Below are 12,810 nucleotides of genomic sequence, written 5' to 3' on the forward strand. Positions count from 1 at the left end.
GATGAAGCAGGTTTGATTAAAGATATTGAAATGATTCTCTTTTTTGTATGATACTGAGGTCTTTATAAAAATAAGCATTCAACAGTATCCAACACTGCATAAACCTAGACACTGCTACAAATGACTAGTGGTGTCTGTTGCTTGTTTATTTCTGCCTATTTTCATAGCAAAAATGTTCACCTGTTGGGTGACTAATGGGACATTTGAATTTTGTCCAATTCTGCACGGTGCAGCATGACTCACACTGTCCAATTTATTAGTTAACTGTGTGGGTGTTGGTAAAGGTCATGGTGAGAATCCTGAACAACAAGAATGATGTCACAGTCTTTCCACAGCCACCTGTAGAACCCACACCGAGAGCATCTGAACAACACGACCGAGTGAGGAAGAAAACTGATGGGAATTTCAGCCTTTTTCAAAAACGTCTGGTCTTTCTGTCATGTCCCAGGCACTGCAATATAATATAATATAATATAGAAAACACTTGAACAGAAAGGAGCAAGGCTCTAAACCCTCACAATAAAGAACATTGTAACGAGTGACTTGGGGGAGACTGTAGGCTGAAGTCCGAGTCTGAATATTCACAGTCAGGTTTAATTGTAGGAGAAACGACAGTTTCTGACGCTATTGTCTGTGAAGTGAACGATAGAACACAAAGGTCATGAGGTCGCTCCAGGTAAATCACATCCTCACAAGACTCTGAGGGTTTACATGTTCAAACTTGTGGTACTTTAAGTAATAAAGTTACAAGGGTAAAGTACTTCAATCCAAAACACTGCGTCCACACCATGTTTTAATAACCTAGTGTTTTTATATTTCCCCTTAAAACACCTCTACTTGTCTTTGACAAGTACAAATTCCATTTCTTTTTCCCCGACACTCATTTTGTGTCCCTTTATATTCTCACCTCTCTTCCTCGCTGCCCCCCTTGCTCTCCCCCTCCCCTCTGGTTGAGCCTCGGTCCATTAGCAGTGTGTAGCCACTGCTCTAATCTATCACAGCACCTGTTTCAAATTCTTCTTCATTTGTTTGAGTGAGGCCCGGAGATATTTAGAGGGCTCTGTCATTTAACGTCACTTTGTCAGCTATACCATGGCTCACAAATACATTTTAAAGGAGCTGTGATTTACGGCTGTTACCCAAACAGTAACTGATGGAGCTTAGCACTAAGCTGAAGGTGAAATGGCTGCTGGGATCTGATTTTCTGAAGGAAAGGTTTCCAATAGCACCAAGAACTCCACTTCTTTCAGACTGAAATATCTAGACTGCATTTGTAAAGAGGATAAAGACGGAAAGAAAAAAAAAAGGAAAAAACTTTAATTGGATATTTATCATTTGAGTTAGCTTTTTGGTCCACAGTCTATTCAAGCCCTCGTGTTTCAGTGTGAAACGTTAATCTTTCAGGAGATCAGCCTCACTACTTCCACACACCTATTTCAGCCTCTGCCTCTGGACTTTTAAGTAGCTGCTGATTCCATCATTAGGTCGACATTAAAACAGGGCCTTTACTCAATCACTGGAATCCCAACCAACTCTGGACAACTGAAATCTATTTAAAATACGGAACTTCCTAAGGTAATTCTCCAGGAAAGAAGTAATTAAATAATATTTCAAATTTTTAATTATTTTTTTAAATCACTTGACCTTGCTGCGACCCCCAGCAATAACTCTGAACAGTCAAAAAGGTCGCTGCCCCCAGTGGTAATGGTAATGAGGATAATAAAACTTCAGTAATGAGAAAAAAACCTTGTAGAAGATGTTGATGTGATATTAAGAAGTCAGACTTAGATTAATTATCAAATTACTAAAAGGAACATGTTAACAGTGGTAACCCATATTGTAGTTCATAAAATCCACATATGAAATATGGACCAGAGGTTTTCTTATCACCTAAACACTGATGCCTCCTGATAACACTCGAGGAGCAGCGTAAAAACAGAGTTATATAGAGAACGGTTATCTGATGATGCCAAAAAAAGGAAAGTACGGTTGTTCTCTAAGGACTAAGAACCTTACAGTCAGAATCATCATGCTTCCACCAAAAATTAACGAAAAAAAATTACCTACAGACGCCTTACGGTACCGTTCAATAATTTAGTTGAGTTCTGCATTAACTCTGTGCTGTGGTGATTCTGTTTTTGAACCACATGTGGAATAAAAGTGCGTTTACTTTCCTGAGAATCTCCTCTGCACCGTTGCCACAGTATTTAATACTGTATATTATAGATAAATATATATATTTATAATTCCACTTTGTTTTGCAAAAATGTCAAATGTGCAGCAGAAATATGGTAGCAAAAAGAGATGTTTTTTCTTTTTCTGCAGAATACGAATTTCAACACGTCCCAACAGCAGACAGTGACTTGTTTTAGAAGAACACACAAAAAGACGTCCTTGGTATAAACGTTTGTCTCTATTGCTTTTTTCCAAGGCTTCGCTGAGACTTTCATGGTTGGAGACAAGTGGCAGAACAACAAAAAAGCGGCCGCACTGACAGTGCAATGCTCTGGAGGAAGTTTGTGCCACCATAATGTGTGTCGGAAATAACACAAAGGCATCAAAGTATTCCATCACTCCTACGAAAAAACGAGTCACAATTTTGGGGTGTCTGGAGGTGTCACCATCTAACAGGATATTTCACCCCTGAGTGAATTAGACGGTAGCATTTTTACATCGCGTTCCACACACTACAGAAATTGAATTTACCCTCTGCCTTATTGTAACGAAATAACGCACTTAGGAATGTCACCTTTGAAAATTACCGGGTCATACTTTGTATGCGAATTTGCACTCGTGGTAGAAAATCCAGTTTGCAGTTTATTTGGTGGATCTATCATCGTACGACTATCACGGGGGACTCGTGTAAATCAGCTTCAGTGCCTAGAGGAGATCACGTGACCGTTTGATTTGTTTTAGGGAGAAAAAACTATCATTTAAAATCCATAAAAAGAAAAAAAGTCAGTTGAGATCATTTCTTTTCCAAGATAAAAAGGCTCATATTCTCGGAACATTGAAACCGTCATAGTTTAGGACTAACGTCTCATGCAGCAAATATATAAAAAAAAGGACAGAAAAAAAAGACATTCCTGCCACTTCCTGTTCCTGTCCCTCTCATCTCAATAATGTCGTGGGTTGGAATTTCACTCCTGTTTCATTGCTGTATCAAACAATCCTATTTCCACACATTTGCAGGTGTTACACTGAGACTAGCATGACATCCAGCCGATCCGGCTTATTAGGAGACGACTTTAAAACAAACTGTCTGCGCTGTGGCATTTGTTTGTGATAAGAGGAGAGCTGTGGCTGAGTTCCAGACAGGCACAAACGCCAGGACTTTCACCTGCAATTATGCAGAAGTGCTGTAAGAAAGAATGCAAATGTTGAGCCTGAGTCGTTTATCTGAACGTCTCCTGCTATCTTTGGACAACCGTTGTCAAAATACATCGCAAAAAATGCCATTTTCAGGACTGTTCTCTGATTGTCTGAAAACATTGACTAATGAGCTGTTTGGCTGTGGGAGTCAGTTTGTTTTTTGTTTCAGTAACCCTGTTCTATTTCATTATAAATGCCAAAACACCACATGAAGCTACAGGGCGTTTTATTAATACAATTCTCATTATTTCCTGTGAAAACACATGCAGTTTATAATCTATGACAAAAAATGTAAACGCATTGGGGTTCCAGCATACCTTTCACGCCTTTATCAACTCCCCTTCTCATTAACAAAGTAATAAGCCTTGATAAGGTAAGGTGATACTAAATGGGTTGTAGCGATAATGGAAATGATCAGCGCACTGGGTCAGCGTTCCCCGGAGACATACAGGCCAATAAATGGAAAAGCAATATTCTCCAAACTAAAGCAGTGAGGGAAATGTTAAACATATCAGCCAAAAGTGTCCAATAACCCAATAGTCAACTTGTCAACAATAAAATGTAAATACCTTTTTAGGCATATGGAACTAAAAAGTTGAACTGAAGTTGTACCTGTGCTGCAGGTATATTTTTTAAACTGGTTAATATTTAACTGAGGGTTTTTTAAATGAAGGTCAAAAGACTTACCAAAGTAAAGATGTGTATTGATATTGCTCAGAATTGATAAAGCAAATCAGTAGGACCTGGGTGTTATCACTGGGTTAGGTCAGAGCAGACTAGACGTTAGATCAGGTTAAGAGAGTAAACTATATACATATATATAAACATTGGGTGTAAATGTATTCTGCAGCAGTACAAATGTTCCACACATACGTCTGAGTCATCGACAACTATCTCACCGCAAGGAAGAACAAGAAGTAGCAGAAGTGATTGTACGGCGGCTGATATTAACATCATCAAGGACAAGGGTTTGATCCTTTCATCTCTTGTCGCTGATTTTCCCCAAGACGTATGAGTGACATTCCAAACCTCAAGTGCAATTGTTGCTAGAATGGCTGCTGTTTTGTAGCATCCCATTTAAACACCATACATCTGGACAACTTCACACTGAGGAACAAAAGGGGAATGATGTAGGAGTTGTCACGCTGCTGTCCTCCTTGCTTTTGTAAAAAAACAAAAAAAAAAACACATTGCCTTTACTTACCCAAACAAATGTGTTCATTTGTGTTCAATTTAAAAAAAGAACTGCTGATATCATCTGCCTCTTTAAATCGTATTATGTTCAGTGCGCAGGAAATGAGCTTTTGAATTAGAAAAACGCTGTATTATTACAGTTAGATGATTAGGTTGATTTCACACAGCCTGCAGCAGGATGGCATTAGCTTCATGAGTTAAGAAGCAACACAGCAGCTACTGTGTACCACAAAGTGGACACACACACAGTGTGAGCACCAGATATGTACCACATTATGTATGTGAGATGAAAGAAACCTCAAAAGTGTAGTCCAAATGCATTGGCTTTAGCTTAGCACGTCCTGATCGGACAGTGCAGGGACATTTAGCAGGAAGAAATGCAGTCTTTGTTTCAGGTATTTAACTAGGACTGATTACGTCACATTACATCGACTAGGAAGTGGGTTAAGAGACAATCACAGCACCTAAAAACAGAAGCGAACAGAACTTCTGGGTTTTATAGTAAATACATTCATGACTTCTGTAACAATGTTATTAATCTAAATGTATTGTTCATATACCAGTGGTGGGTCAGGAATGGGAGGCTGACTGGTATCAAGTAATTACAATCCTATACTCATCGTCATCATCATCATCACCATCATCATCACCATCATTATCATCACCATCATTATCATCACCACCAACCCTGGAGGGAATGATGCTCGTTTACAATCTGTTTAATTATCCTCCTTTTCAAATGAGATCACCAGGTGGCGCTCACCTCTGACCACGCGTAATCAGTGTGCATGTGATAATGACAACTCTGAGCAATCCACATTTCTGACAAATGATCTATCAACAAAGTTGTCGACGTTTTCGTCGGCCTTGACGCGTCATTTACGGCTGCTTTGTTTACTACGCAGCAGATCTATGATGCAATTTGTTGAAGTACCGCAGCCTATTACACAAATGCCTTCCTCATTCTGCTGTTCTGAAGCTCTCGTTGGCTGGATTGCTGCAAAGTGTGGACTGTTGAGTTTTATTCACAGGATGTTGAAACATTTGGGGATGTGAGAGCGGGGGCTGGGGGAGGAATTAGAACTCTCTGTCTCCAGCCTCTCTTATCAGATTATTTTAGACAGATCCATTTGTTTTGGACATCAATGCTGAGCTAAAGCCAAGACTCTGCTGTCAGGTTGATTCCATTCATTTTAAAACTATTTCCATCAAAGACTACCATTTTTACATTGTTTCACAACAGGAAATCACAGCGTGGTATTAACAGACGATCAGAGCATGCCCTCTCTCTACTGGCCTGTGATTGGTTATGTCTCCTAACAGGGTTCAAGGCCATGTTTACATTAGTAGCCACATTATTCCATTCTAGTTCAGCAGTGTTTCCTCTAAGATCAAATTTTCTGACTTTTTTTTTTAATTTATTTTGTATTTTTTTACCAAATGTTATTTACATCCTGCACTCTGACCCTATGTGGAATGTCTTACTATTTGTTTGGGGGGTTTTTTTGGTTTGTTTTGGTTTACAATGACTTGATTTATATCATTATGAAAGAAGAAATTATTTAGACGAATCAGTACCTCTTTCTCTTCTCTCAAGTCCAAGTCTCAAGATTACATTCAAATGAACCATTTTTACAGAACTGACAGACTGTACAGAGAAGTCATTGAAAGTGAAGGCATTGAGTGTTTGTCACTGTCTTTCAAGTTGAACACAGCTGGCTTCTTCTTTCTATTCTATCCCACTCTTTTATTCTTTTTTACCTAATGGTATGATTGTGTATGAAGCACTGGCATGACATTTACAGAGCACTCGCACAAACGCGGCTGCTACTCAGAAAACACAAGATGAGAGGTTGTTTTTTTTCTTCAAGCAAACACTGCTGGTAAAATGCTAATTTCATGCCTGTGCTGGTGTGTTTGCATCAGTGTGATGTGCTGATCTCAGTGCGACTGCTGATAGAACAAGACTTTTTCAAATTCTTCGCCAGTGCCAACACATGGGCTCCTCCTTGGTACAGCAGCTTCACCCTCTGACACGTGTTGTGTGTTGATTGCACACACCTGCTCATCAGCCTACAGTTTATTCCTGTATCCTTACCTCAGACACTGTGTGTTAGTAAATGCTTCCATTTTTTTTTTTAGTTCAGTCCCATGTTATATTACAATGTAATTGTTTCCATCCTCTCTGTAGTCAAGAATCAATAGTCATCAGGAAGCCAGTCAGCCTGGTTGCTCACTGGCCCTTCATTTTACGACCTCCTACTTCAGGCCCTCCTTCACACACCCTGTTCGGTCGGTTCATTTCCCACACGGGCCATTCTTCACAGCCCCAGTCAGTTACGCACAACCATTGCTGATCTCACCTCCACCTCCATCTCCCAGTTACACTATCAGTTAAACCATGACTTCACTTCCTGTCCTATATTTTTGTCCACGTTGCAAACCAAGCTCATTGGTTAAATAATCAACAGATGTTTAATGGAAGAGTATTCAGGTTCAAGTCATTTTTTTATTATCATTTATTCAAGTGCATGTGGTAGTGTATTCATCTGCTATGGCCTCGCCCTCTGTCTGATTTTCTGTTTTCTTTCTGTCTTTTTGTACTGTAAGTATGTTGTAAGTATTCAGCACTAATCTGGTCAGAAACGTACGACATGAAACATTAATCAGTCAAGTAAAAAAAAAGCAAAATAAAAATGTGACACAGGCAGGATTAGATAAGTCAATACACTCATAACTGCCATGTCTGTTCCTCCGTCTTATTTTACTCCAGGTCTGTTCCTTTGTATGTAACGTTAACCCTCCTGTGCTAATGAGGCCACAGCACAAAGGAATCACCTGTGGCTCATATTCTTCTTCGGTGTCTTTGTTCTGCGTACATTCAGACGGCATACGGCACTCTCTTGGGGTTTTGAGTGATTGTAGAAGAAATCAAGCAGATGATGATAATGAAAAAGATTACAGAGCACCCAGAGTCCAAGAGACAGGAAACTCGTTAGCTCTGCTTTGTCTGTTTTCCACTTGAGATCTAGCAAGAAAATAACATGAGTTGATAAATAGATTCAGGGCATATCTGCTGCAGAAAGATGGGACATTTGAATGAATTTTTTAAAGGATAGGAATGAATAATTGCTTGTCTTTGTTCACTCTGTACTACTTTTATGGCCTAACTATAAATGTGCTTCAAAAATACTTTTTTTGTTTTCATGGTCAATACCTGTATACCACTTTTCTACTGCAGTAATTTACAAATAACAAAACGAAACAAACGAATTCCAGGGGGAAAAAAAGAATAAATAAATCGATGCTAATTATTTTTGGCTAACTATTAGATATTAAAACTAGTAAAATCCAATGGATAAGAGCACAAGACCATTGATAGGTTTTAATTTTCCTTTAACGGAAAAGGGAAATGCTATAAATGTGTGCATAACAGGTGAGGTCGTCTGATTGGACAAAAATAGTGACTGACAGCTCTAAAATAGAGAAAAGGAATATAAAGCTCACAGCACTTTGAAGTGGGTTTAGCAAACCACACCATGATATCCTGCAACCTAAAATGCACCAAAGCCCCTCAATAGTTGACCTATTTATGGAACCCCAGCAAAATCCAGTCATGTGCGTAAACAAAGTAATGCCCTAAATCTTTGAAGTGAAGTAAACACTGATGATGATCTTCAGAACGCCAAGTCACTGTCTGCACCAAACACCGAGATATTATCAACAAAGTCGTTTTTAAATGGGTTATATTGTCGTATTCAACTTCTTATACTATATGAAGTATTAAGAAGAAAATGATTTTAAATTGAATTTCCAGAGCAGCTGCACCACGTCAGCATCAACATCAATTTTAACAAATAGGCGAACCATTTTCTACCACACTGAAACCTCAGTTAAAATAAAATGCATAATATCTGCTATTCATTCAGGCAACTTTGGATTTTGTGACGCCTTTTACCTGATGCTGTGAGTAAAGGACCTCTCATGCATCTATTTAGTGCCACTGGTGCAGTGCTTACAATCTTAAGTACCTTTCAAGAGCTTGTTGAAGAGTTATAAACAAAGCAGGGCAAGAGAGAGAGAGCGAGAGGGAGAGAGGGAGAGAGAGAGAGAATCCATGTCATCATGTAAACTCATAGAAACAACATGAAATCTGAATCAACCTTTTCTGCCAGAATTACGGGAGCGCTCTCAGTGTTAGTTTTGTAATATTTATGTCTTCCCCATTGTGTGACGTGATTAGTCTGCTTAACCATATTGGTAATTTTTTTTTACTATTTTTTTTTAAACTCTGCTGTATTTTTTAGTCAGTTGATTATTTTTCTTTAATCAGAATTATCCCAAACTAGCAGCGAATTGTAGAACATCGAGAATTGCTTTCAAACTTGGTTGAAGCCGTTGTCTTGAATGATATTAATCAGTCTACGGTCCCTCATAATCTGTTTGACCGTTGTCTCAGTCAGCCGTGGACAGACTTACTGCCCTGGGCTCGGTGAGGCTGACCGGAAGTGGGTAGAATTATTGGATATTTGAATCACCACAACTAATTTGAGAATAATAATGGTACATTTTGCAAGCTCTTTTTATGTGCGATTAATCACCACAACTAATTTGAGAATATTAATGGTACATTTTGCAAGCTCTTTTTAAATAGACCGACATCCAATAGACAACGTTTAAAATATGTAAGATGGATCCCTCCTTTTTGGTTCTTTTTTTGAGCGGGTATTTTTGTTTTCTTAGCCAAAACAAACGTTTCCACTGGGGACACATCATGATGAACCAATACATGTTTGCTGCACAGTCTCTGAAGCAGAGGTGTTTGTCTGATCTATCTCTGTTGTGATCAGGGAAAATAGGCGGTTGATGAGTACGGTCCCCATTGTCGGACAGAACACTCAACACAAATGTAAGTGATCTCCTGCTGTTTTCTCAAGAGATCTGTTGTTTTTGTGTTTCTCCTTCACATCCCCCAGACACTGGGACACATCAGTGAGGATGTGGCTTTTGTAGTTGACTATACATGCAGGCCTGGTGTGAGTGTGTGTTTCTAATTTTGGCACTCTGCCACTCCAAATTTAATTTCTTTCACCCTACTGTATAATTCCATATGGATGAGGTCGATTGAATGCCTATCGTAGGTGCCATAAATCACAGACCGGCTGTAATATACTGCAGGCTTGGTGTGGTGTTGCACTTTAAAGCTCATAAACCCCAGAAACACAGAGGAAATGGTAGAGGGTAGAGATAAGACGTGTTGATGATGGAAGTTTGCCTCTGGACTTAGAGTTAGAGAAGAGAGCTGAGTCATGACAATAATCTGCTTGGTCACATGTCACACAGCACGTTCTCTTCCTTTTAACTTCACATTATTACATCTAAGATAAATGGCTGGCTCACTTCTGCGTAGATGATTTCCACTTAACAAAACATCAAATTCACAGCACAACAATTCAGATTGTTTACCTCGGGACTGATGGCTCAGCAGTGCTATTATTACCGGTTTCTCTATTCAACATTTAACACCTCATTCTTTCTGGTTTCACAGCAGAAGCTGGAACCAATCCAAGCTGAATGTAATTTTTTTTCAACAAGTTAGGCTTGCAGAAAAATGGCTCAAAATCAGAAATCCATCCAGCCCTAATCAGTGTGTCCCTCCCGCCTTGGCAAGAGGAAACAGAAAAATAACATCTTATCTCTGAGAAGAAATAGTTCAATGCACTCTAGCTGTAAAGGTAGGGGTGGCTCACGCCAAACATTTTTGTCCTGACTCTAGCAAACATTATGCTACTAATGGATGGACAGATGGATGGATGAATAACAGAGATGATCGACTTCGCTAAGATCAGACACAGAGCTCATACCTTCTTGCTGTGAGGCTCAACCTGTCACCTCAAACGTGTCCATGATGTCTATGAGTGTAGAAACTGTCTTTCACGTCCTCATCTGGCCTCTGCTGCGTCACTGTAAAAAGAGAAGACACGTGGATGTACAATTGTATAATTTACAATAAAAAACAGTAAACATAGAACAAAACCATGTAGGTCAAATACACAGGGTACAAGCAAACTTTTTTTTAAAACTGTATTTGTAAATTTTGCAAAATAATCTTAAATTTAAGTTGTTAGTCCATCATTGCCCTCTAGTGGACAGTGAGCTATGTGGCAGAAAACTCAGAAGCTTACAGCTGTTTGTTAAAGACAAACATTAGTTCAATATCTGGATCTTTGCACAGTAAATTCCAGAGATTAGAAAATTCTTTGTATGAAATTGAACTGCAGACATTATCAGTGAGAGATTGGGCACATGCATTTCAAAAATAAATAATAGACTTTTCAGTCTTTTGTTCTGAACTGCTGTTTTGTCTACAACGACGCGGCCACAGGTCCAGTTTGACTTGAGCAGCAGCAGGATTTGTTTCCTTTCATGCCTAATCCTGTTACAGTTTTCCGATGGGCCTCTGTCTGCAGCTTTCAGCACTGTTCTGTCTGATAACATCTCAGAGCGGCTTGAAAGCACAGTCACTTAGAATCTATACAGACAGCCTGCAGTCAAGTGAAATCAATGTCACTGTGAGCCCGCACAGGATGCTCCCGTTGGAAAGATTCAGGGAAATTAACTTGTACTGAGAGACATGCAGAGAAGGAAAATGAGAAAGGTTCTGTTTTACTGCTGGCTTTTCATATCAGAACCAACAGTTTGGCACAAATCTGAAATTTAAGAAAGCATTTGGAAAATAAGTATTTCCTACATTGTTTGGCTCTTGAATACACTTGGGTTTTTAATGTGTATTTTATTATAGCTGATTTTATTACCAGTAGTAGTACTACATCCTATGAAATCCTTCAGTTTGTTAGCTTACCTTTCTACCTTTCCTTTTACATTTTCGGAATACTTTTATCATGTTCAACGGTCCAAATCTGGACCCAAAAATCAAAAACTGTATTAGAAAATACACCTCAAATTTGACTTATCAAACCTCTCCCTAGAGGGCAATGTTGAGGTGAGAAAATGACTCCTCAGGATTCTCAGGACTGACCCAGAAGCTACACTGCTGATCCTTTTTTCCCATGTTGCAGGAACATGATGCATTTTTTTTATTTCAACCACTGTGCTGAAAAATGACAGGAACTTCAAAATTAAGGAGTTGTGAGATTCTCCCAAACAAGGAGGAGTAATATTGGGAAACAACTACGGCCTTGGTTTTGAAGTGAGATGCAAACAAGTCGAATGATGCAAAGGAAGTTCTGGCTCTCTGCTATTTAAAGTTGTTTTTTTTCTTGAGCCACAGTGAACAATAGACCTATTCATTATTTGTTTGCGGCATTATGGTGATTTAAAAGGTGATGGAAGTCAATCTGACCCATGTCACGTGGAGACACTGGCCTTGTATCCCAACAGACTCCGACCCAACGGACACATGCCATTCCCCACCCTGTTGCTATAAATGTCTCCATCAGCTACAATGGCTACACCATCTGGTGAATCAACACAGGCAACATTTTCTTGTGTTTATTCCCCTGTTGGCCATTGCAAACCGAGGCACAAGTCTCTGAGCTGAAAAAGAAAGAAGGCTCTGTTTAAGTAATACAACATTTTTATGCTTCCTTTAGCTGTAGCTACAGGGTCAGAGGCCAATGGGTGTCAGGACACAATGCACATACTAAACTATAGTTGACATGTTTGTATGTACAGGATTTTTTTAAAAAAAGGAGTCAAATCAAGTATTCAATTGTGCATTTGAATGTACATTTAGCTGGATGGATGGATGGATGTATGATATACCAGCTGTCAGCATCACCATTATATAATAACCATAATTATCTCAACAGACTAACACAATAATGTATATACATACATACATATACGTATATTTCTATAGTGTATTTATATGTATGTATTTTATACTTTTACTGTATATGGGTGCCATATACACATGTCACTAATGGACCATTACTCCTCTGTTTTACCAGTGTATTTTTTTCATTTTATGTAGGGACATGGGCGTGGAGGGGGGTCAGAGTCACTATGAATCTGAGGGAGTCATGTCCCCCCATCCAGTACCATCTGGGTGAGACAAATCAATAATGGAGGAGCACTGAAAAAAGACATTAATTTGGTATTTTTACATAAATAACAAATGTTCACCAACCTTTGGATATTAAGTGTTCTTGTAATACGGGGAAACCTTCCCATTTTCTGGAAATGCTGTTTTCAGGTAGCACTCATCGACTCCCGCAGGAA

At 39.1% G+C, this 12,810-nt stretch overlaps 1 protein-coding gene across 1 annotated transcript in view; it reads right to left on the reverse strand.

The window, feature by feature from the left end:
* The window catches only part of LOC103396399 (corticotropin-releasing factor receptor 2), a 64,838-nt gene extending 52,032 nt beyond the window's left edge, over nucleotides 1-12,806 (reverse strand). The window contains exons 1-2 of the mRNA XM_025052437.1: nucleotides 12,719-12,806; nucleotides 10,431-10,530 (exon numbers count right to left, since the gene is read on the reverse strand). The gene's annotated coding sequence lies outside the window, so the exon portion shown is untranslated. The remainder of the gene's footprint in view (nucleotides 1-10,430; nucleotides 10,531-12,718) is intronic.
* Nucleotides 12,807-12,810: the final 4 nt, after the last annotated feature.

The sequence above is a fragment of the Cynoglossus semilaevis genome, chromosome 20 (assembly GCF_000523025.1).
Source record: "Cynoglossus semilaevis isolate Cse_v1.0 chromosome 20, Cse_v1.0, whole genome shotgun sequence".
Classification (NCBI taxonomy): domain Eukaryota; kingdom Metazoa; phylum Chordata; class Actinopteri; order Pleuronectiformes; family Cynoglossidae; genus Cynoglossus; species Cynoglossus semilaevis.